The 21,594-nt window shown below is 44.1% G+C and overlaps 1 protein-coding gene and 1 long non-coding RNA gene across 2 annotated transcripts in view; one reads left to right on the top strand and one right to left on the bottom strand.

Annotated features, from left to right (window-relative positions):
- Positions 1-12,280, bottom strand: part of LOC141997279 (uncharacterized) — a 181,211-nt gene extending 168,931 nt beyond the window's left edge. Inside the window, exon 1 of the long non-coding RNA XR_012641703.1 lies at positions 12,182-12,280. This is a non-coding gene — a long non-coding RNA (uncharacterized LOC141997279). The remainder of the gene's footprint in view (positions 1-12,181) is intronic.
- CIMIP1 (ciliary microtubule inner protein 1) overlaps positions 1-21,594 on the top strand; it is an 87,378-nt gene that overhangs the window by 12,797 nt on the left and 52,987 nt on the right. The gene's annotated exons all lie outside the window — the stretch shown is intronic.

Here is a 21,594-nt window from a genome sequence, read left to right as displayed (position 1 = left end):
CATGCTTTACTTTCCCCATCTGTAAAATGGGAGTAACCCTATTTCCTCCCTCCCACCCTTCGTCAGCTTTTCAGGGCAAGGACTGCCTCTTACAGCATACATGTACAGTGCCTAGAACAATGGGGCCCTGATCCTGGTTTAGATATGTAGCCCTGCTCCTACTCACACAGTAGTCCAAAGGCAAAACTCCCACCAATTTCCATGGTGCAGGATCAGGGCCTATTATTTCAATTCTAGTAGTGTCTATAGAAATACAATGAACAGTTTAACTTTGCAATAAGCATAATGCTTTCTAGCAAGGCTAAACCTAATCTTCTCCTCTCTTCATATGGCTTCCATTTATCTTTTTTTTCCAAATCTATTTGAAACCTGCATCACTCAGGGACTACAGATAAACATAGGGGCTTCTTGACAATCTTCTCCTCTGCTGTCTCCTGAGCGAGAAATCTACTGCATGGTGTTTGAGGGAGGCAGGCTGTATGTCAGGGGCATGGAAGAGGAGGAAAGTGAGGGGACGTGGTGAAGTAAGGTTCCACTCCACCCACTTCTCCACTTTCTCAGGGACCTTCGACCAGTGGTATAAGTTCAAGACTGCAGTTTTTGCTGGGGCTGGGCAACTGAGAATCAACAAGCCACAATGAGTTCCCTGTCAGCCCCTCCACTCAGCACCTAAGCTCATTTTGGGGAGTGTATCCCTGGGGAATCTAGATTTCATGGGACGCTATTATCTAACACAGGAAATCACCATTCAACAGCACTCATCTGTCAACATGCCAGTTTACATACTAAAAAAACAACACTGTTTTACAGCACCTTTCATTTAAGGATCTCAAAGTCCTGCATGAACATTAATTAAGCCTCACAACACCCACAGGAGGTACGTTTGAAATATAGAGGGATCTCTTTACCCAAACTGACATGAAGCCAGCTCTGAGACAGAATGAGGCAGCAGTTTAACAGGGCACAGGATCATTATGTACCACTTAAGGACAAGATGTAAAGAAGTCGCAGTGTAGGTACAAAGTTCAATGTAGGCACAGTGGACAGTTTGGATAACTTTTTCATAATGATGTAAATATTCTCCTGAGGAAATGGAAGGAACAAATAACACCATCAAAAAGTCTTATCTCTGGGTTTCCACTTGCATTTAGCAGACACAGGAGATTCAGATAATTCACAGAAGGTTTGAATCCGTATCCAGAATTTTTGCTGCCAAACCAACCAACCAGCCTTTGGGTTTACATACTAGTTACAGCACCCTTCTCACTGGTCAAACCTGCCATGTTCCAGTCATCCCCTCACCTTATGTTGAGGAAAGGGACTGTGAAATGAACCGGAAGTTCACAGGAGCTGGAACTAGCGGTGCTGCTGCACCACCGTTCATGAAGTGGTTTCCATCATATACAGGGTTTACAGTTTGGTTCAACGGCTCTCAGCACCGCCACTCTACAAATTGTTCCAGCGCCCCTGCAGAGCTTTCAGGATCAAAAATCTTCACATAATAGGGACTGCATTTTCAAAGGGTTTAATTGCACCATAATATGGCAAAATGCATATGGAATTAATGTGACTGCATGGACACACCATGTAACTGCATGAGCAATTTGTGTGCACAGCTGCTAGATCTATGTAATCATGAGAGCTGCAAGTGGAAATTAGACAGACAAATGTATATGCATTTGGCACATGCATTTATTCTCTTCACTTCCTTAAAAACCTGGCCCTGGTTACATAGACCAAGACATTCAAAAGGCAACTAATGATTTTGGGTGCCCAACTTGATTTTGGGTTTCTCCTGTTTTCATTGCCCAAGGGGACCGATTTCCAAAAAGCGCTGAACTCTCATCCTCTGAAAAAATCAGGCTCTGTTTAAGGTCTCTTGAGTTGGAAATCCAAGAACTAAGGCTTCCCTAAAATGGCTAGTTGCTTTGGAAAATCTTGGCCATAGTACATTGCAAGGTGCTAATGACTACCAGTTCTCTCTGATGGATTTATCTGTCGGCTGTGGAACAGAAAACAAAAAGTATTCATGGTCAGACAGAATTTTGTATTATGTGGTGATTGGAAACACAGAAAATGATTGCATTACATTAAAAATACAAAGACAAATGCTAATTAGAATCTTCTAGACATTGAGAATGGTGAGCAGTGAACATTTAAGACACCCTCTGCACCACAATGAAACAGGTTTTTATGTTTTGAGAATGACTTTCAGATTTGTTGAATTTTAGAAATGTAAAATTAACTGCATCTGTCACATCAACATTGTCTTCCATAAACACCCAGTCAGCATTCTGAATCAGATTACTACTAGTTAAATATTTAAAGAGGATTGCCCTGTGGATCCTGCTTTAATGCCTGCAGCCAACAAACATTATCTTCCGACCCCACTTCTAAGATCCTCAATGTGGGAGAAAGATTTTAAATCAACTCAAGAGCAAAAATCATTTTCTATCCTTTTAAACATAAAAGGGAAAAAATATTCAAAAAATGCCACTGCAAAATTTGGATCATGAGAGGTTGTATTCAAGATGCAATAGGGAAAAAGTGATATAAAATTAGGCACAGCAAGACTACGAGGGGAAAAGTTAGGCATAGGGGTTTGATTACTGCATATGGAATCCATAAAACATACAGTAATAACACAGTGCAGGGGAAATCAACCAGTTGTGCTTGTCTCCTTTTTGTGTCATTTTCTTTCTGTTCTGTATCATTCTCTTTCTTCTCTCTGAAATGTTCAGATCCTGCCACACATTCAAGCGTGTCAGGTCTCTTTATATTCCCCCTCTCACCTATCTTTTCCCCTAGAGTTTCAGCAGTTTAAAAATAAATGTGAATTAGAAATGATGGTTGCACCTGCCAGGGGTGCTTTTCTCACAAGTAGCCAAGGCAAATGAAGACCTTGATGACAATGATGCCTCTAGCCCTCCAGGAGCGCAGAAGGCCTGGTTGGTAGCTGAATCAGGACAGCTCTGCTCTTTAGCTAGAGGAGAATTCCGGGAGCTAGGGTAAGGGTCACTGCCTGTCTCTGCTATGCAGACAGGTCAGAGAAGGAGCAAGGATGTGATGACTTGCACTGAAGACTTAATAGACTGAAGTCCTGCCTGGTTTCACTGTGAAATAGCCAAGGAACAAGCTTGGAACAGCTACAAAGTAACATACCAAAGTGGTCCAGTGTGGACCGTTCTTGACCACCACTTGGAGATTCTTGGTGCCTGCTTCTCCTTCACAAGAGTTTTCTGAAGACTCTTCTCTTTGTTTGCTGTTCTCTGGCTTGCGGGTTTAGCCTTTGTGACTCACCAGCACCCCTGAATATCCTCACTGAGAAGGGGGGATGGAGGGAAGATTAGCACCAAGTACTGCATTCAGGGAGACAGACAAGGCATCATTCAGCGTCAAAAGAGCAATATAGTGCCAGGTTGGGCAAGGGGATCTCGTTCTCTAAGGGCCACTTTTTAGAAATGTGTTCACAAGATTATATTTAGGTAGGACTCACAACTTTGTGGCATAAATCAGGTGGGTACAGGAAGAAAGTCTGTGTCATGAATGCCATGTACAAAGAAGACCTGAAGAAGAGCTCTGTAAGCTCAGAAGCTTGTCTCTTTCACCAACAGAAGTTGATTCAATAGAAGATACTGACTTACCCAACTTGTTTCTCTATGTAGTAGAAAAGAAAGAACCATCTTTTGGAACTAGGTCAGCCCAAATCAATTTATAAGGAACCCTTGTTGGCAAACCAGGTGTATCATTTAATGTGGGACTGTGGTGGGTCTGCTGCTTTCTGAGTACATACTGTTGCTGGACATTGATCCATTAGCCATAGCTCTGCCTAGCATTAGTCAGAGAAGAAGTGAGACAGGTAAAATTGAAGGAATTCATTGGGAGGGGAAGATATATTGATGGGATGGAACAACCCAAAGGATAACTTTGCAGAAGATCTTCCAACACATGCCATATTTTCAAAAAGTAGCAGTGTGTGTATGGCACATAATTGAGCATGCAGTTGCCATGATTGCACGCTCGAATGCCTAGTTAGCCACATTTGCAAATGCAGTTAGCCAATTTGCTCACCCAAGTGCACTAATTGTGCTTGTAAATTAGGATTGTAAATGCAGATCCAAACTTTTGGAAAATCTGGCTCCCATTGTTTCATAAAGTCACATTGGACCAGATCTTTAAGGGACAAAATGTATGCATGCAAATCAACTGTTTAATGTGAGTTGTGACTTGAGCTTGGCACCGTGGTAAATGAGTGTACCATGGGATGTGGAACTTCATATGCATTTTTGCATTTGGATCTCTGGTCTGCTTTAAAAATTAGGCCCTTTATGTGGCTGTCACATCACAACCTGAAACCAATCAATACTAACAGTTACTTAAAGTCAATTAAACTAAGTCAATTAGGCTGAGAGAACAGTGTATTTGTTTCCATTGGCCTTCTATATTAATGTATTTCAATTTAAACTCATGATGTCATGTTTCCCTCTGAATAAAGGAATTGATCTTTGTGTCATTCAGAAGCATACTATCTCATAAATACAATCCACAAAGAACAAATTAAGAGGCTGATCAAATGCTCAGTTAATGTAACTCTTTAATAATAATATCACTTAGATATTAAGCTGCTTAATTAGATTTCCGTCGTTGCAATGAACACCCTCATTGAAACTGTTCATTTATAATTTATAGTTTGCATCTTACAGTTCATTTGTAAAAATAGGGGCAAAAAACTATCTAGACTAAAAACAAAATGAACTAGACAAAAAAAATAAAAGATGAACAAGTCACCCCAGGTGATTCAGAGAGATATTGGGCCTGTAGAAAATAAACAATTCCACACACCTCTCAGGTTTAGGGGTATAATCCTGGCTTCATTGAGTCAATAGCAAAACTTCCATTGACAGCAGTAGAGTTAGGATTTCACTTGTGGGGAGGTGCATATGGAAACTGAACCTGAATCCAAATCACAAACCTGAGGATAAAAAAATATATATAAATAACCCAATGTTTTATTTGTGTGAGAAAGTTGAAATTGATCTACCTTGGTGTGCTTTTAGCACAAAAATTCAGTTTGACATTCCACCTATGAAATAGATATTTAAAGGTAATGAATACTTAAGGAGCCAATCAATTTGCTTTCATAAGGCAGATTTTTATATAAAAATAGTATGCATTTAATCAGAATAGAAGTATTCTGTGAAGGAAGCCTTCACGTATGCATGTGCACACCTGCCTATCTGAGCTTGTGATTAGAAATAAGCCATGTATCAGGGACAGATGACACAGACTGATTAAAACTCGGATCAGATGTGTGGTGGACAAAGTAGGGCTCGGATAAATTAAAAAATTCTTCATAGGTGAAGGGGCATCCAGAGGCCTGATCCTGCAAAGTGCTGATTGTCTCCTGGGAGATGCTCTGAAGACTAAACTCTGTTCTGGAATGGAAGTTCTGAACTGTCGGTAAACCGAGACCACTGCCTATCATGCTGACCAATATTGTCTCATTGTTTCGGTCTCCCCCGCCTGTTGTCTCTTGTCTTATGCATAGATTGTAACTTTTGGGGGCAGAATCCATCTTTTTGTTCTTGTTTTTGTACAGCACCTAGCACACCTGGTTACTGGTCCCTGCCTAAGACTCCTAGGCACTACCGCAATACACATAATAAACAGTGAGCACCTCCAAAAAACAGGCCCAAAGTATGGAAGGCAGTATTGAAAATACGATTTCTTTTAAAATGCAAAGATGTCACAGACCTAGTAAAGCATAACGCTTAGGACTAGGGAACCCCTAATGCTTTGCAAAGTAGACTCAGACTCTAAGGTCAGAGGGGCCATCATGATCACCTAGTCTGATCTCCTGCACATCGCAGGCACAGACCCTTGTCCACCCACTCCTGTCATAGACCCATAACCTCTGGCTGAGTTACGGAAGTCTTACATCATAATTTAAAGACTTCAAGATACAGAGAATCCACCATTTACACTAGTTTAAACCTGCAAATGACCCATGCCTCATGCCGCAGAGGAAGACAAAAAAACAAACAAACAAACAAACAAACAAGGTCTCTGCCAATCTGACCTGGGGGGAAATTCCTTCCTGACCTCAAATATGACAATCAGTTGGACCCTGAGCATGTGCATAAGATGCACCAGCCAGACACCTGGGAAAGAATTCTCTATAGTCACTCAGAGCCTTCCCCATCTATGCCCCATCCCCAACGGCCGGTGATATCTGCTGCTGGCAGTTGCAGATTGGCTACATGCTATTGTAGCCAGTCCCGTCATACCATCCTCCCCATAAGCTCAGTCTTGAAGCCAGTTAGGGGTTTTTTTTGCCCCCACTGCTCCCCTTGTACAGTGCCACGTACATTATGGGCACCTAGCAACTAAGAAATAACCCCAAGATAAAAAGGACCAGATACTAACATCCTTAATCAAATTTTGCTCTGTCTGCACTCACACAGAAACCAATGGGTATTTGGCCTGAGCATAAGGTCTTCTGCATCTCTCCGAATATCAACACTTCATGGGGTCTTTACAATGGAAGGTTTAATACAGTACAGACAGAAGTGTATTTTATAGATGGGCAAATGTACAATCCTTGGGCCTGACCTGCAGGAGAGTGGAGCTAAATATTTAATAGAATTCACCCTGCTTTGACGCTGGAATGTTACAGCTCCAAGACCGTAGATAAGACCTAGGAGGATTTTGGTCCCTCTCAATGTTAAGATACTTCCTTTCTTGGTGTGGGGGAAGGGACACCAGTGGTTTTTTTAATAAAATCCAGACTTTTGTCTTCCCATTGGTATTGGATCCGGTTTTTATATATAATTATTTTCATCTCAGTTGAAACGCTGATTGGTGGCAGGGTACTGTTGTCCGTTGCACTCCAAGGGAAGAACATATTTTGCTGGCTTCTTCCTACAGCCCTCATTACAGAAACCACCACAAAGTAGGTTAACATCAGTCCCTCTATAGCAGTCTACTGAGGTGCTCAAAATATACTGTAACCTAGCAGGTATCTGCTAAACTACCAGTGTGCAAAGATCTCAGAAAGTAAATAAAGGTATCTGGTTACAGATGCGGAGATTTATAGTGCTTTTCCCCATTTCCTTTTTCACACTACAATAAATACAACAATGGCACTGGCTAATAAACAGCCATAAATCTGCTTTTCTGTTTTTCTGATGTTTGCTGATTGACAACTAATGTTGTGAAGTGATGAAGTCAATGACTGTAAATGTGAAAAGGGTTTGTGGGGTTTTCTTTAATGTTTTTGATATATGTAGAACGTTTCATATTAAGGGACTTTGCCAGTTACACATTGATGTGTTGGGTTTTTTTTCCCACCACACAGTCTTCACCCCCTCTATTTTCCACATGCTGTGTGCTAGACTCTCTCCCTTAATAAATTCAGTAGACTCAGTGCAGATGCATAATACAAAAGGAGGCTTGGGGGTTTCCTGACGGGCTTTTCATTAAGCATTTGATACAACTCCCTGTGAAATCAATGGAAAAATCTGTAGGCTTCCATGGTTTCACTCATTCTTCTCTCCTTCCTTGAAAAATCATTTTGAGTTCATAACAGGGCTTTGGGGCATTAGCATACAACATAAACTAGTGCTGGGAGCTGAGTTGATACAGAAGAGCTTGGGACTTGCAAACAGATACAGCCAGACCATCAGCAGGTGTAAACTGATAGAATTGCAATGATTCAAATGGAGCCATCTCATTTTACACCAGGCGAGGTTCTGGCACAAGGCTGTCCCATAAGTTGGGCATGTTGGCTACTCCTCCTGCTTCTCCCAATTCTTGAGCTGTGTCAGGTCTGCAAGTACTGTCTCCAAATGGCACATATCCTAAAGCCAGATCAGCCTGTGCTGAAATATCACTCCAAGAGCTACCTTTTACAAACTGTGGAGATAAGGCAGTGCCCTTTTCTTCAATGTCACCAGTGGTAGAGAAGCTAATAGAAGGGTATTCTGAGGCTGGGTTAGAATTAGCCAAGAAGGGTGGATAATTTAGGTGGCCTGGTACCAACTTCTTTTTGTGAGTAGTGGATAAATATCCATGTGTGTCTGTCACTCACTTCTGCACTGGTGTAATTGCTGTGCATTTGTTACATAAGTGTGCAAATTTTATGTTCTAGCCTGCAATTCTGCATGCCTGCTTTGCAAACACAACTCATTGCACCAACTAAAGGAGCCAGGTGCCCATTTTGTTCATATGAACAATCGCTTCTGTGCTCACTGATTTTGGCATAAGCAAAGAGGGTGCACATCCATTCTTTGGAGTTCAATAAATTGCAACCATGAAAGTCAATGAGGAAAACAGAAGACTGGCTTTTAACTGCCCATGAACATAGTTCAACATATGCAGTGAAAGGATATTTGAATTTAGAAAGGGCATGTGTGACGTCTTGTTATTCACTGTTGTGCAGAAGAAGACCTTAGCTATATTGGTTCTTGGGAAAGGACAAGATGGAGGGTGCGATAAACCTGTTATTGGGCAGTTGTTATAAATATTATCAATAATCACATTTTGCTGCCCTTTGAGCTAGGGAACCTTGGAACCAAAAGCTCTGTATGTACAGAGAAAGAAGATTCTACTAATCTGGTCATCTTTGTAGCTTCCTCATTCAGTCTTTCAACCACAGTGGTGACATCAACTATACACTAGAATATGACTCCTGCCAGCACTGAACAACTGCACCAGATATTTCACCCACTGCAAAGCACAAAGAAACATCTCTTCATTGTACATCAGTATAGAGAAGGATAGCCGTTTAGGTAAGGCTCTGGACTGCACATAAATGGATCCAAGTCCTATTTCTTGCTATACCACAGACTTCTTGTGTGATATTCAGCAAGCCACTTTGGCCTGGATCCACAAAGGAACTTAGGCACTGCAACAGAGCTCAGAGCATGCCTACCAGATTGGACCACATAGGCAAGATAAGTGAGCCAACCTCTATCTTCACCTGCTGTGAGCCAATCTCTATCTTCACCTGCTTTGAAGATCACGGGGGGGGTGGGGGGGGGAAATAGGCATCTGAGTACCTGCTTGAGGCAGCAATGTGCATGCCCAGAGGCAGAAACATAGGTGCCATGGGAAACTTTTACAGTGGAAATTTAGGTACTTAAGCCCAGATTTTAAAGGTATTTAGCCATTGCACCACTCAGCATTGCAATGCTTAACTGATTTAGGTACCTAAGTCTCATTTACAAAAGGGATTTAGGCATATAGGACCCTAAATACCATTGAGAGTCAATACTAAGTGCCTACATCTCTTTTAAAAATGAGATTTTGGCGTTTCAATGCTGCGCATAGCAACACCTAAATACCTTTAAAAATCTGGCCATCAGTGATTTTAGGCACTTATAGGGTTTGGAAGCAGCTGAGCAGGGGTTTTGTGGATCGTAGTACTGCCAAAACCTGGGCTTTAGGCACCTATGTCCCTTTGTGGATCTGGCCCTTACTCTCTCTGTGCCTCAGTTCCCCATCTGTAAAATGGGAATAATAGTTTCCTGCTATTACTTTTATAATTATTCCCACAGAGGGGTGTGAAGCTCAATTTGGTAAACGTTAAAGAGGTGCTCAGATACTAAGGTGATGAATACCATAGAGAAGCATTTAAAATTATTCATGAATAGATACTGAAAGAAAGAGTTAGACAGCACTGACAATGAAAGTACAAAGGAAAGCCCTACGCCACAGGAAGAAACAGACAGGTCATCACAGAAAATTGTAATGGATTTAGATGGAATGAATGTAAATTCACCCTCCCCTTCCACTGCAGAGAGGAGTGTTAGAATAACAATATTTTTAGAAGTAGGGGTGGATTACAAAACCATTTTTTAAAATACTGATTTATTTATTTCTTTTAAAATGCTACTGGGACAGTATTCTATTTTCTACGAAAGCCCATCTCCTGTGTGCAGAAGACATGTTGTCAACGTAATACATTAACGGCTGCTGTCACCCATTAGGATATATTGGGAATAGATCACATGACGATTGCTTGTGCCTCGTTTCTAACCCCAATAACCTATTTTCTGAACTTTTTAACGTATTAGAACCAAACTGGGACACATTCACACTCGCTGGCTTCTAACTAATTGAAGTCATTTACACTGAACATAAGAATGGCCCTACTGGGTCAGATCAGTGGTCCATCTAGCCCAGTATCCTGTCTTCCAACAGTGGCCAGTGCCAGGTGCCCCAGAGGGAATGAACAGAACAGGTAATCATCAAGTGATCCATCCCCTGTCACCCATTCCAAGCTGCTGGCAAACAGAGGCTAGGGACACCATTCCTGCCCATCCTGGCTAATAGCCATTGATGGACCTATCCTCCACGAATTTATCTAGTTCTTTTTTGAACCCTGTTATGGTCTTGGCCTTCACAACATCCTCTGACAAGGAGTTCCACAGGTTGACTGTGCATTGTGCCCAAGGCTTCAGTCAATATTTGTGGGGGATCAGCTATGTTTCCATTTCTGAAGATGCAGAGAAACAACTCCTCCCCTTTTCACCAGAGAGGGCAGCCTGTGGTCATCAGCCTGTTTCAAGTGTCTTCTCTCCCTCTCACGTAGCCTCTCCTGTCTGCACCAAGAGTCAGAACTCTTTCCTGCTGGGTAGATCAACTTTAACAAACATGCTTCAAGCTAGAAGCAGTGTCCTTCAAATGAAACACTTTAAACTAAGCCTGTTTATGCTCATGTCTGGAAGCTCAAGCTCTTTCTAACAAGAGTAAGAGAGAAGCCTAGCGTCTTCTCAGGCAAAAATTCCCTCCCTCACAATAAAACAAGTACCTGTGTCTAAGAGCCACATGTCAGACCTCTCTCAGAGCTATGTGGTGAGAAGATCCCTGGGGATCAGGAGAAATGGATTCTTTCTTTCTTAGCCACTATGGCATCAGAGTTGCATGAGGCCTGTGGCTGTTATGCCCCCCAAGCAGGTGGATCTGTGTAGTCATAGATCCATAGGACTGTCTTCCAGCAGAACAGAAAGAGCCCACATGCAACAGTGCACAAAGCCAGTAACTCCTTCAAGCTTATGGCAACCCGGGAACCTGAACCACTGTCTAATGATGGGACGTGTACAAGCAGGATATTATGGGAAAGATGTAGCAACACAATAAATCTGCTCTTCCTTTTGGACTGCTAACATTTTGTGTCCTACAATAAAATGATCAGAAAGATATTTTATTCTGAATATGAGTGTTATTTAAAATGTTTTTTCCACCCAGACCCATCATTGATTTGACCTGAATGGGGAGTGTGGAGGGGCTATAGATGTATATTTAAATGAGAAAGCAAAGCCATTATTCTGTAGATTTGTAATGCTCAAAAGGTCACCAGTTGACCTGCTTTGGTCCAGGCATTTCCAGTTTATTGTTTCCCTGGAGTACGTGGATCTCGAGTCCCATTTTAATTAGTGCTAAAATAGACAGTTTTCCCATTGTCAGACCATCTGCCTCCCTTCCCTCCGCCTGACACTACACAGAACATCTAGGAGTTGTTCTGAGAGGGGAAAAAATAATAAAAGAGAAAACCGTATTGTTTTGGTCACATCCTCTGACGGTGGCAGCCAGCTTCCAGCAGTGACTGTCTCCACAAAGGGACATAGTCAGCGTCTGCCAAGCTGTGACATGCATTTTGTTAAAAAACAAAAAAACAAAAAAACAAACAAACAAAAAAAAGCCATGCACACACACCACCGCATTGGTTTGGAATGAGGAGAAATGTGGTTTCCTTTTTGCTGCTCTCCCACAGTCATTTCAGAGCAGGGTGACTCCTCCAAGCATTGTTGCGGCCCTGCTGACATTTCAGACCCGGGCTAGAAATTTCGCTTCACAAATTTCTGATCCAGCTTGAGCCTGAATGAGCAGCAGCGAGACCTGTTCACATCACACACCAGCAATGGGGCTCTTGAAAAGTGACAGAAAATACAGTCTGGAGTTATTGCTGTGTTGTTGTTGTTTTTAAAGAAAACACCGACTTCAAATCCTACAAATGCTTTCACTGGCTTTCGATTATGAAAGCCAAACTCTCTTTTCCCCTGCATCATAATTGCCCTCAATATGAATAATGCTCTCGGGGAGAATAAGTCCCAGTACATATCCAAGACACAATGGGACTTAGAAAATATTGGGGGGCATCATCATGGGGTTTACTCACCGTTCAGGCCCCTCCTCGTGGCTGCATCGGGGGACTAGCTTCGCTCGGTCTGACGCCCCCTTCTGTCTGTCATTCACGCTGTGGCTCTTCTCACACGTCAGGAGATGCAGTCCTCCAGCCAGGTCACTATGTGGTTTCCCCCTTCCAGGGTACTCGAAGTCTCACTGGACTGGCTGACCAGGTATCGTTCCCGGCACTCCTCCAATTCAAGGCTATGCTGCGTCCCCAGTGGGTGGGTGGGGGAACCTGGGCCTGTCCAATACTCCAGCTTCCAGCCCAGGGACCCTACTTTCAGCAGCCCAAGTCTGCTCTGTCCCAAAACCCTGCTGCCATTTCCCTTGGCTGTTTCCTATTCTATCAGGCTTCTTTCTCCACTCCTGCCTACCCCCCAGGGGTAAACCCTTCCTTTAGGGCCAGGAACCCAGGATTTCTACTCCCTTCCTCCCTGGGTTTCCTCTTTTTTCCTTCTCTAATCTCAGTGAGTGACTGCAGGCATCCACACTGCAACCCCTTCTGGCCTCATTTTCTGGCCTTAGACCAGCCCTGCCTGCTGCTACCCAGGTGGGCTTCATCCTCAGTCATGCTTGCCTATTAAGCCTAACTCTTCTTCAGGTGTGGCCTATAAGGTTACATAACATTTTCTGAGCCACACTAACCCTATCCAGGCTGGTGCAGGGTAAACACTCCAACACACGTATAAACAAGTCAACAGAATGGTTATTTTAAGGAGCATCTTAATGTAAAACTTTATGCCGGCCTAGAGCAGTATGCGTAGTCAGAATCTCATGAAACAAACTGGATTGTTCACCTTCCATTATGTTTTTAGAAATAGCTGTTGATTTGGTTTTTCTAATGAGAACATACTGAATAACAGAGCTGTCAACAGGAAAAAAAATGGTAACAAGAAGGCATCTTTCAGAATGGATTACAAAGTAGACCACTGCCTAAGTCTTGCAGTCACATGCTATAGTTTGGGAGCAAAACGTGGACGTATGGTTTTTGAAGTCTTCAGTATATTGTGTCTCAATTACTTCTTCCACATAGAAGCGGCTTCCCTAGGGGACACTGGCATTTGCTTTGCTCTGGAATTGGCAGATGCACAATTAAGATGGCTCTGGTAATTTACCTGCATTGATGCCAACGTGTCATTTTAGACGCGATAGCAAAAAGAATGATAGGCAAACTAGAATTGAGGACAAGTACACAGCTTGCAAGTTCTGGGAGCCAAATTCTGCCCTTACCTATATCACTGAAATCACCCCACTGCACAGGTGTAATTGAGAACAGAATATGGAGCTAAGCCAGCAGGTGACAGAATACCATGGCCCTGATTCTGGGCTATGTTTGGACCCAGTGAAGAGGAGCAGCCTCAGGAAGCTAATTGTGGCTCATTATTTCTTATTTTTCCGCTTCCCAAGCTGAGATGTTGTGTATGCTGTTGAATGGTTCCTGCAACACTCTATGTATTTTATGCAAATTCATTTTCTCCCAAAGATATCTGAAATTTCAAAATTTAAGAAAATAGCACCATCTCCAGAAGAAAATGGAACCAATTTCATTCAAATATATTTCCACTTTCAAGCTATTAAGCAAATGCTCCCATTTCCAAATACCATAATTGTACATGCATTCATGAGTACGTAGACTGGAGCCTCCACCTTTGGAAATTCACTCCCCAAGGCTTAGATGCAAGGATATATGATACTCCGTGCTTTTGAGAACTCACACTATTGGGTCAGATCCTCAGATGGTGTAAATCGGCAGAGCCCCATTGACTTTGATGGAGCTCTTCTGATTTACATCACCTGAGGAGCTGGCTCTATATATTCAAATAAGCACCCCTATTGGTACTGCTCTTTACTTAATAGTAAAGCACCAATGTAAAGATTTTGCATTTTAAAACCTACAGTATCTCCTGCATTGCTGACTATCCCAGTCTCGCTTGCTTGCTTGCTTGGTGTCAGAAGAGAAAATGCTTTTATTTATTTTGTTTTCATGATTCACACAAATCATTCACAGGAAATAAAAAATGACATATGAGAGACTTGTTGATTTCCTGAAGTCCTACTACAGTAATGCAAAATCACCTGCACATATAAAGAACTAGTTTTTGTAGCCAGTACTGACTAATCAACACACTAAATGATTATTAGATTTATAGAGCAACTAATAAACAACTTATGCAACTGGAGTTTAATTCCACATAAATCACTATTAGATAGCTAGCTTCCATTGTTGTTTGCTGTATTGTTGTAGCCATGTTGGTGCCAGGATATGAGAGAGACAAGGTGCGCGAGGTAATACCTTTTATTGGACCAACTTCTTTTGGTGGAAGAGACAAGGTTTTAGAACAGCTCCGTGAAGCTCAAAAGCTTGTCTCTTCCACCAATGTATATCAGCATATGCACAACGTGCCCAGCCATTTGATGGCACTGTCATCAGCCAGGTGGAGAGCCGGTAGTCCACCATCAAAATAAGTCAGTGGGCACTCATCAAGAATATCCAACATAGTCTGAAGTTGACTACAGCTGCATCGTGGGTCTTTAAAAAAATTCATTGAAAGAGATTGGCCACACAGTTGCCCTGTCCTATTTGAAACCGGTTCAGGAGGACCACAGGTGCCTTGGCAGATCAAAACCTGGTGAACTGATGGTTGGATCTCTGATGAGACAGTGATTCACAACTACTGTTACTGACCACTCATTGCGGCAAACAGATTCCACCATCATATCCTGTGGTGGCATAAATGACCAGAGGCGGATTAGGGGTTTGTGGGGCCCTGGGCCAGAGCAAGCGGGGACCACTCCCTAACCCTTCCACCTGCAGTCCCCACCCCCAGTGCTCCTGCCAGGGAAATGGGGTCAGGGCACAGGGGTTTGCCTCACCCCCCCCCACCACCACCCCCAGCACTCCTGCTGGGGAGCTGGGTCAAGTGCGGGGGCTTGCCCCACTCCACTCGCCCACATTCCTGCCAGAGAGCGGGGTTGGGGTATGCGGGGTTGACCCGCTTCCTGGAAGGAGCACCGGGCGGGTGGAGCAGGGCAAGCTCCCGCTCCTGAACCAGCTCCCCAGCAGGAGCACCAGACAGGCAGAGCGGGTCAGGGTGCCAGGGTGCCCATTTTTCTGGGGGATCCACAACTGGCCAAGGCCCCTGGGCATGGACCCCGTTGACCCAGTGGCTAATTCGCCACTGTAAATGACCATAAAGGGCATCTAGAAGATAGACGAGTGGGTGAGTGGTTGAAGAGGTCTGCGTACAAAGGCAGGTCGCTATTCTCAAGGATCTTGGCCAGCAGCATGACAGAGGCCTTCTCACACCAAATGTGGGGCGGTGCTATGTCACTAAGTATCAGTAGCCATGGCAACAGATTTGCACGTAAAGTCCCAGTAATAATACGCATAGCTTTGTTAAACTCTACATCGACCAGCCTCTTGTGAGATGAGAAACACCAGACTCTGCTGTTGAATAGCAAAGGGGATGTTCGAAGCGTCCGGGCGCTCACACCCCGGGTTGAACTGGCCAATTTTCTGAGCAGGTTGTCCGAGTACTGACTTTGGCTGCCGTCTTCCTCAAGTGGTTACCAGTGTCACACCAAGGTAAACCAACAGAACATGGTTCAATAAAAGATATTATCTCACTCACCTTGTCTCTCTATTAGCAAGATAGAGAGTAATATTAAAATATGGGGTCAGATCCTCGGCTAGTGTAAACTGGTGTAAATGCCAACTTGTACCAGCTGAGGATCTGACCTATATGGTTTTGCCCCTTCTTCTATCCCTAATGTCCCATTCTGACCACTGCCACATTTCTGGGTAGTGGTAGCGGATGTCCAGGGCCTTTAAAGTCAGCTACACAATGGAGGACAAATTAGTGACATGGAGTATGAGTATCCTATAAGTGTAACTTGCTTTATTTACACATAGACACCAGTAAGATTGCCAGGTGTTTGGTTTTGGACCGGAACTCCCAGTTGGAAAGGGACTCTGATGGCTCCGATCAGCATTGCTGACCAGGCCACTAAAAGTCCTGTCAGCGACGCAGCGGGAACTGCGGCCAATGGAAGCTGTGGGGGTGGCATCTGCAGGTGCAGGCAGGGAAGGGTGCCTAGGAGCCAGACATGCTGGCCACTTCCTGGAGCTGCCTGAGGTAAGCGCCGCCCGACCGGAGCCCACACCCCAAAGCCCTGCCACACCTCAACCCCCTACCCCAGGTCAGAACCCCCTCCTGCACCCAAACTCCCTCCCAGAGACTGCAACCCAGTGCCCTGCCCGAGCCCCCTCCTGCACTCAAACTCCCTCCTGAAGCCCTCGCCCCAACCTCTTGCCCCCATCCCAGAGCCCCGTCCTGCACCCCAAACCCCTCATCCCCAGCCCCACACCAGAGCCCACACCCCCAGCCAGATCTCTCACCCCCTCCTACACCCCAACCCCCTGCCCCAGCCCTGAGCTCCCTCCCACACTCTGAACCCCTTGGCCCCAGCCCGAAGCCCCCCCCCCCCACCCAAACTCCCTTCTGGAGCCCTCACCCCCTCCTTCGCCCCAACCCCCTGACCAAGCCCTGAGCCCCCTCCTGCACCCCAAACCCCTCATTCCCAACCCCACCCCAGAGCCCACACTCCCAGCTGAAACCCTCACTCCCTCCCACACCCCAACCCCCTGCCCCAGCCTGGTGAAAGTGACTGAAGGTGGGGGAGAGCAAGCGACGGAGGGAGGATGGAGGGGTGATGGAGTGAGCAGGGTGTGCGGCCTCAGAAGAGAGGGGCAGGGGCGAGACCTTGGGAAAGGGGCATGGCAGGGGGCGGGCCAAGGATGTTCGGTTTTGTGTGATTAGCAAGTTGGCAACCCTAAACACCAGTCCTGCAATGAGATGGTCAAACATCACACAGAGCAATCCCTTCTCCCAGGAATCTCACCCCTATACCAGTGCCTGGCTCCCAGAGAGCAATTCTATCTCCAGATTTCAGAGGGGTAGCCGTGTTAGTCTGATCAGCAAAAAAAACGAGGAGTACTTGTGGCACCTTAGAGGCTAATAAATTTATTTGGGCATAAGCTTTTGTGGGCCAAAACCCACTTCATCAGATGCATGCAGTGGAAAATACAGTAGGAAGATATATATACAAAGAGAACATGAAAAAATGGGTATTGCCATACCAACTGTAACGAGACTAATCAATTAAGGTGGGCTATTATCAGCAGGAGAAAAAAAACTTTTCTGGTGATAATTAGGATGGCTGATTTCAAACAGTTGACAAGAAGGTGTGAGTAACAGTAGGGGGAAAATTAGCATGGGGAAATAGTTTTTACTTTGTGTAATGACCCATCCACTCCCAGTCTTTATTCAAGCCTAATTTAATGGTGTCCAGTTTGCAAATTAATTCCAATTCTGCGGTTTCTCGTTGGAGTCTGTTTTTGAAGTTTTTTTGTTGGAGAATTGCAACTTTTAGGTCTGAAACTGAGTGACCAGGGAGGTTGAAGTGTTCTCCGACTGGTTTTTGAATGTTATAATTCTTGACGTCTGATTTGTGTCCATTTATTCTTTTGTGTAGAATTAACTCCAATCTGAGCCAAGGCACAGAGCAACCTTTCCTATTGCTCACACAGGTCTCTCTCCCACCAAGCTGCCTCTACACCAAAACCTTGCATAATGCAAAGCTAACAACACACCATCTCTTCCCAAAAGTCAAAACTTACTCACAGGCTGAGACAAAGAATTTAGCAGACTATGTCTAAATAAGCACCTGCTAGTGATGCCTACCGTAACCATACTTCTGAAAGTATATATAGTTTAATGTGGTAAGGTTTTCAATGCAACATGCCATGTTACTACTTGTAGCTTTAAACACCAATATATTGTGACTGTACAAGAATTCTGAAAAAAGTTTCTATGGCTTGGACTTGATGCGCTAAACCTAAAGCTTACAAAAGCTTTAATAAATATAATACTGTATAAATATTATGCTAGTAGTAATAATAACTGCAAGTTAATTCACACGTATATATGGTAACACATTTTCCTGAAGGATCCTTGAGCCTTTCATGGCATTGGCTCTGAATTAGCCCAAACATTTGGAAAACTCTCCTCCCCATAAACATCAAGAATATAGTTCTCAAGCATCTGAAAGCACCTCATAAATGGCCATAAAAGTTCACCACAGCAAATCAGAAATGGACAAGGTTTACAAGGGAAACTAGCCATCCTTCATCACCACAATATAACAGTGCAGGAGAGAGGAAAGATGGTCTTGTGTTTAAAGGCACAAAAGTAGGGCTCAGGAAATCTTAACTCAATCCCTGGCTCTGACACAGACCATCCTACATGACCGTGGACAAATAACTTAATCTCTCTCTGCTGCCGATCCCAGCAGTAAAATGAGGATACTAGTATTTCACTTTCTACCATCCTTTGTCTGTCTTGTTGTAGCAGATGTCACTCAGAGACCAGCAGGCCTAGTGGGCAAGCTGTGGCTCTACAGTACTTTCACCCCTAAAGTACTGGGATGGGCTAGCCTGGCAGTCAGCAGGCCTAGTGACCAAGCTGCAGTGTGTCATTCCCCAGTGCGCCATGGTTCTCCCAGCATCGCGGCAGCAGGGGGAAAAGTAAGGGGACCTGGGCCCAAGGAGGAGAGGCGAGGAGTGTCTCAGTCGCCTCTTCCTGGTGCATCTGACCAGTCTCCTCTAGGTTGCTTCCTACCTCCCTGCTCTCTCTTCAGTTTGGAGTGTGATCACAGCCCCCATCTACCCAATGTGGAGTTCCCAGCCAGTCTCAGCAGCTCAGTTGGTCAAAGAAGTGTTCTCCAGTTCTCTCCCCAGTGTTCTGTTATTCTCCCTCAGCCGGCAGCGGGGGAGGGAAGAGGGCCAGGCCCCTACTCTAAGTTGGGGTCTTTCCCACAGTCCTGTGGATCACTGTGTCCCCACAAGCTACAAACTGGCATCCTCCCTTTGGACAGCCTCACCTTCACTCTCTCCTCCGGCTTGACTGTCAGAGTCCCCGTTTGAGCAGATTGTCCATCTGGAGCACACTCCGCAGCCACAGAAGGGCGGGGCCCTCTTGGCCCGTATTGCTCCGGCATCATTCCGTTAATCTCTGTGTGGGGTCTAGAAACCCCATCGTACTTGTATTTTTATAGCGTAAGCTCTCTGGGCTAGCGATGTCAATGTGTGTGTGATACTTAGCACAATCAGTCTCTGATCCGAGACTTCTAGGCACTATTGTAATATTATTAATAATAAACAACAACAATATGAGAGCAACAGATGGAGGAGCTGATCTTCAGTGGGGCTCAAAGCTAGTTTCCAGTGCTGTGCACACACTTGTCCATGCAATGTGAGGCACTAGTAACTGCAATATTCTAACACGTGCGCATACAGCTGACAGGATTTCTGTACATTTGTTCAAATGGAATTTGCGTGTGAACGATCTCCTTTCCCATGTGCGTAGTTGTTTATCTATCACACATGCATGCAGGTGTTAGTGTTCCAAAGTGTGCAGACAGGGGAGGGCATGCCATAGGAGTCATGTTGTGAATCCCTATGTCTGCTTTATCTCAAAATGTCAGTGACCAGCCACGAGGAATGCACGCCAATCACCTTAGTATTGCAAGAGGTAAGTATATTACAGGACCATCTAATTCACATCTCATTGTTATTCAGGCCAGGCCAGCGTGTTATGAGTGAAACGGTATCTATTTCTCTTGTTTCAAAGAGGAAAGGCCGGCTGCAGCAAATAAACTAAACCATATTGCCACTACCCCATCTGTATTCATCACTGATCTACCACTTCATCAAAGCACTTTGTAATCCTGCTGCTTCAAAGGACATCACAGCATTGCAGGTCTGACAGACAGGCAGTACGTCACATCTTTATTCCTTCCAAACTTCCTGTACGAAACAAACTGTGGAGGTCAGAAAGCAGCTGAAGCCATGAGATATTTAAAAAGCCATTCAAACAGCACACTCCAAGTGGGGGGCCCTCACAGATGGTTTTGCTGGAAATGTTAACAGGCTTTATAAGGCTCATGTCAGAGGGTCCCTTTGGGGTTCTTTCTGCATGAAATTAACACTCTGGAGAAGGTGGTTTAAGGGACATGACCGGGCGACATGGGATTCTCTTTCATTTTTGTAAAAAAGAAGAAGAAACGCAACAAACCGGTTCGTTTTTCATACATAAAAAAGGCAGCTAAGAGCCGCACATTCCACATGACCCCCTGCCCCAAAGTCTAATCCACTTAGTAAGTTGTTTTCATCTGTGAGCAAACCATTCTGTACACAAATGGCTAACTGCTCTTTAAGGCACACATTGGGATACATTTCTCACACTGAGTAGAAGGTTACTACTCCAGTAGTCTCATTACCATCAGCAGGACTACCTGTGGTGCAAAGTGCTTCTCGTTGTGAGGAAGGTTATCACAATCTGGTCCAATGTGTTTCTGCACTGACAAGCTCGAACTTTCAGTGCGATTCATTTGCCACCATTAAAATTCCTCCATTACATCCATGTCCCTTCCATTCACAACACGCTTCAGACTCATGACCAGGTAGCTAAAAGAAACGGCAAGCTATTGCACAGCTAGATAACTATTTGGTAGGCTTCCATAATGCCGTATATACAAAATGCATTAGACATTGAGACAATAGACCCGAGCCTCACACATCCAACATAAATATTGGATGTATTGGGGAAAGACAGGGGAAATGTTTGAATTTTTACCGCTCCAAACATTATTGCATACGTAGCAAAAATATTTTGCACAGGTGGTTGTTTGAAGTGCCCTTTGATATCCCTTTAAAAATGTTGTAAACACTGAAAATGGCTTTAAGAAGAACTGAAGTGAAGCAACCAGCTGCTGTTAAAAAGAATTTCTTGGATATCTGAACGCAGCTGAAGAGGAAAAAGTGGTGAGAAAAAATATGTAGGCCAGGAAATCAATTTGGGCATGAGCCAATGCTGCTGAAGTTAATGGGAATCTTTCCTTTAATGGACATTGGATGAGGTCCTTAAAGACCTTGGGCAACCACGAAAGCAAATTTTTGTCAGGACATTGTTGAAAGTTTTTGACACTTATTTCTAGGAAGGATTGATCCGCTTATCCATTCTGAACTTTTCTGTCCATAGACTAAATTCAGTCCTCAGACCTGTGCATCTGGCTCCCATTAACTTCAGCAAGGACACTGGACCAACTGCATGTGTACTGCATGAGAGAATTTAACCCACTAGAGATGGATGATTAAAGCATTTGGTGGGGGGGGGGGTTGTGAATGTGCATATATATATAAAGGTGTAAAAGAGTGTCAGCGCCATGAACTTCCAATTTGAAGAGGAGAACCTGACATTTTAATTTCCCAGAATTCACTAATGGTTAAAGTAACTTGCTGTTTATCACTTGCTCATCTAAAGAAGATGGTCAACGAGGTAA

The sequence above is a fragment of the Natator depressus genome, chromosome 13 (assembly GCF_965152275.1).
Source record: "Natator depressus isolate rNatDep1 chromosome 13, rNatDep2.hap1, whole genome shotgun sequence".
Lineage (NCBI taxonomy): Eukaryota > Metazoa > Chordata > Testudines > Cheloniidae > Natator > Natator depressus.
This window is presented reverse-complemented; position numbering and strand designations above follow the sequence as displayed.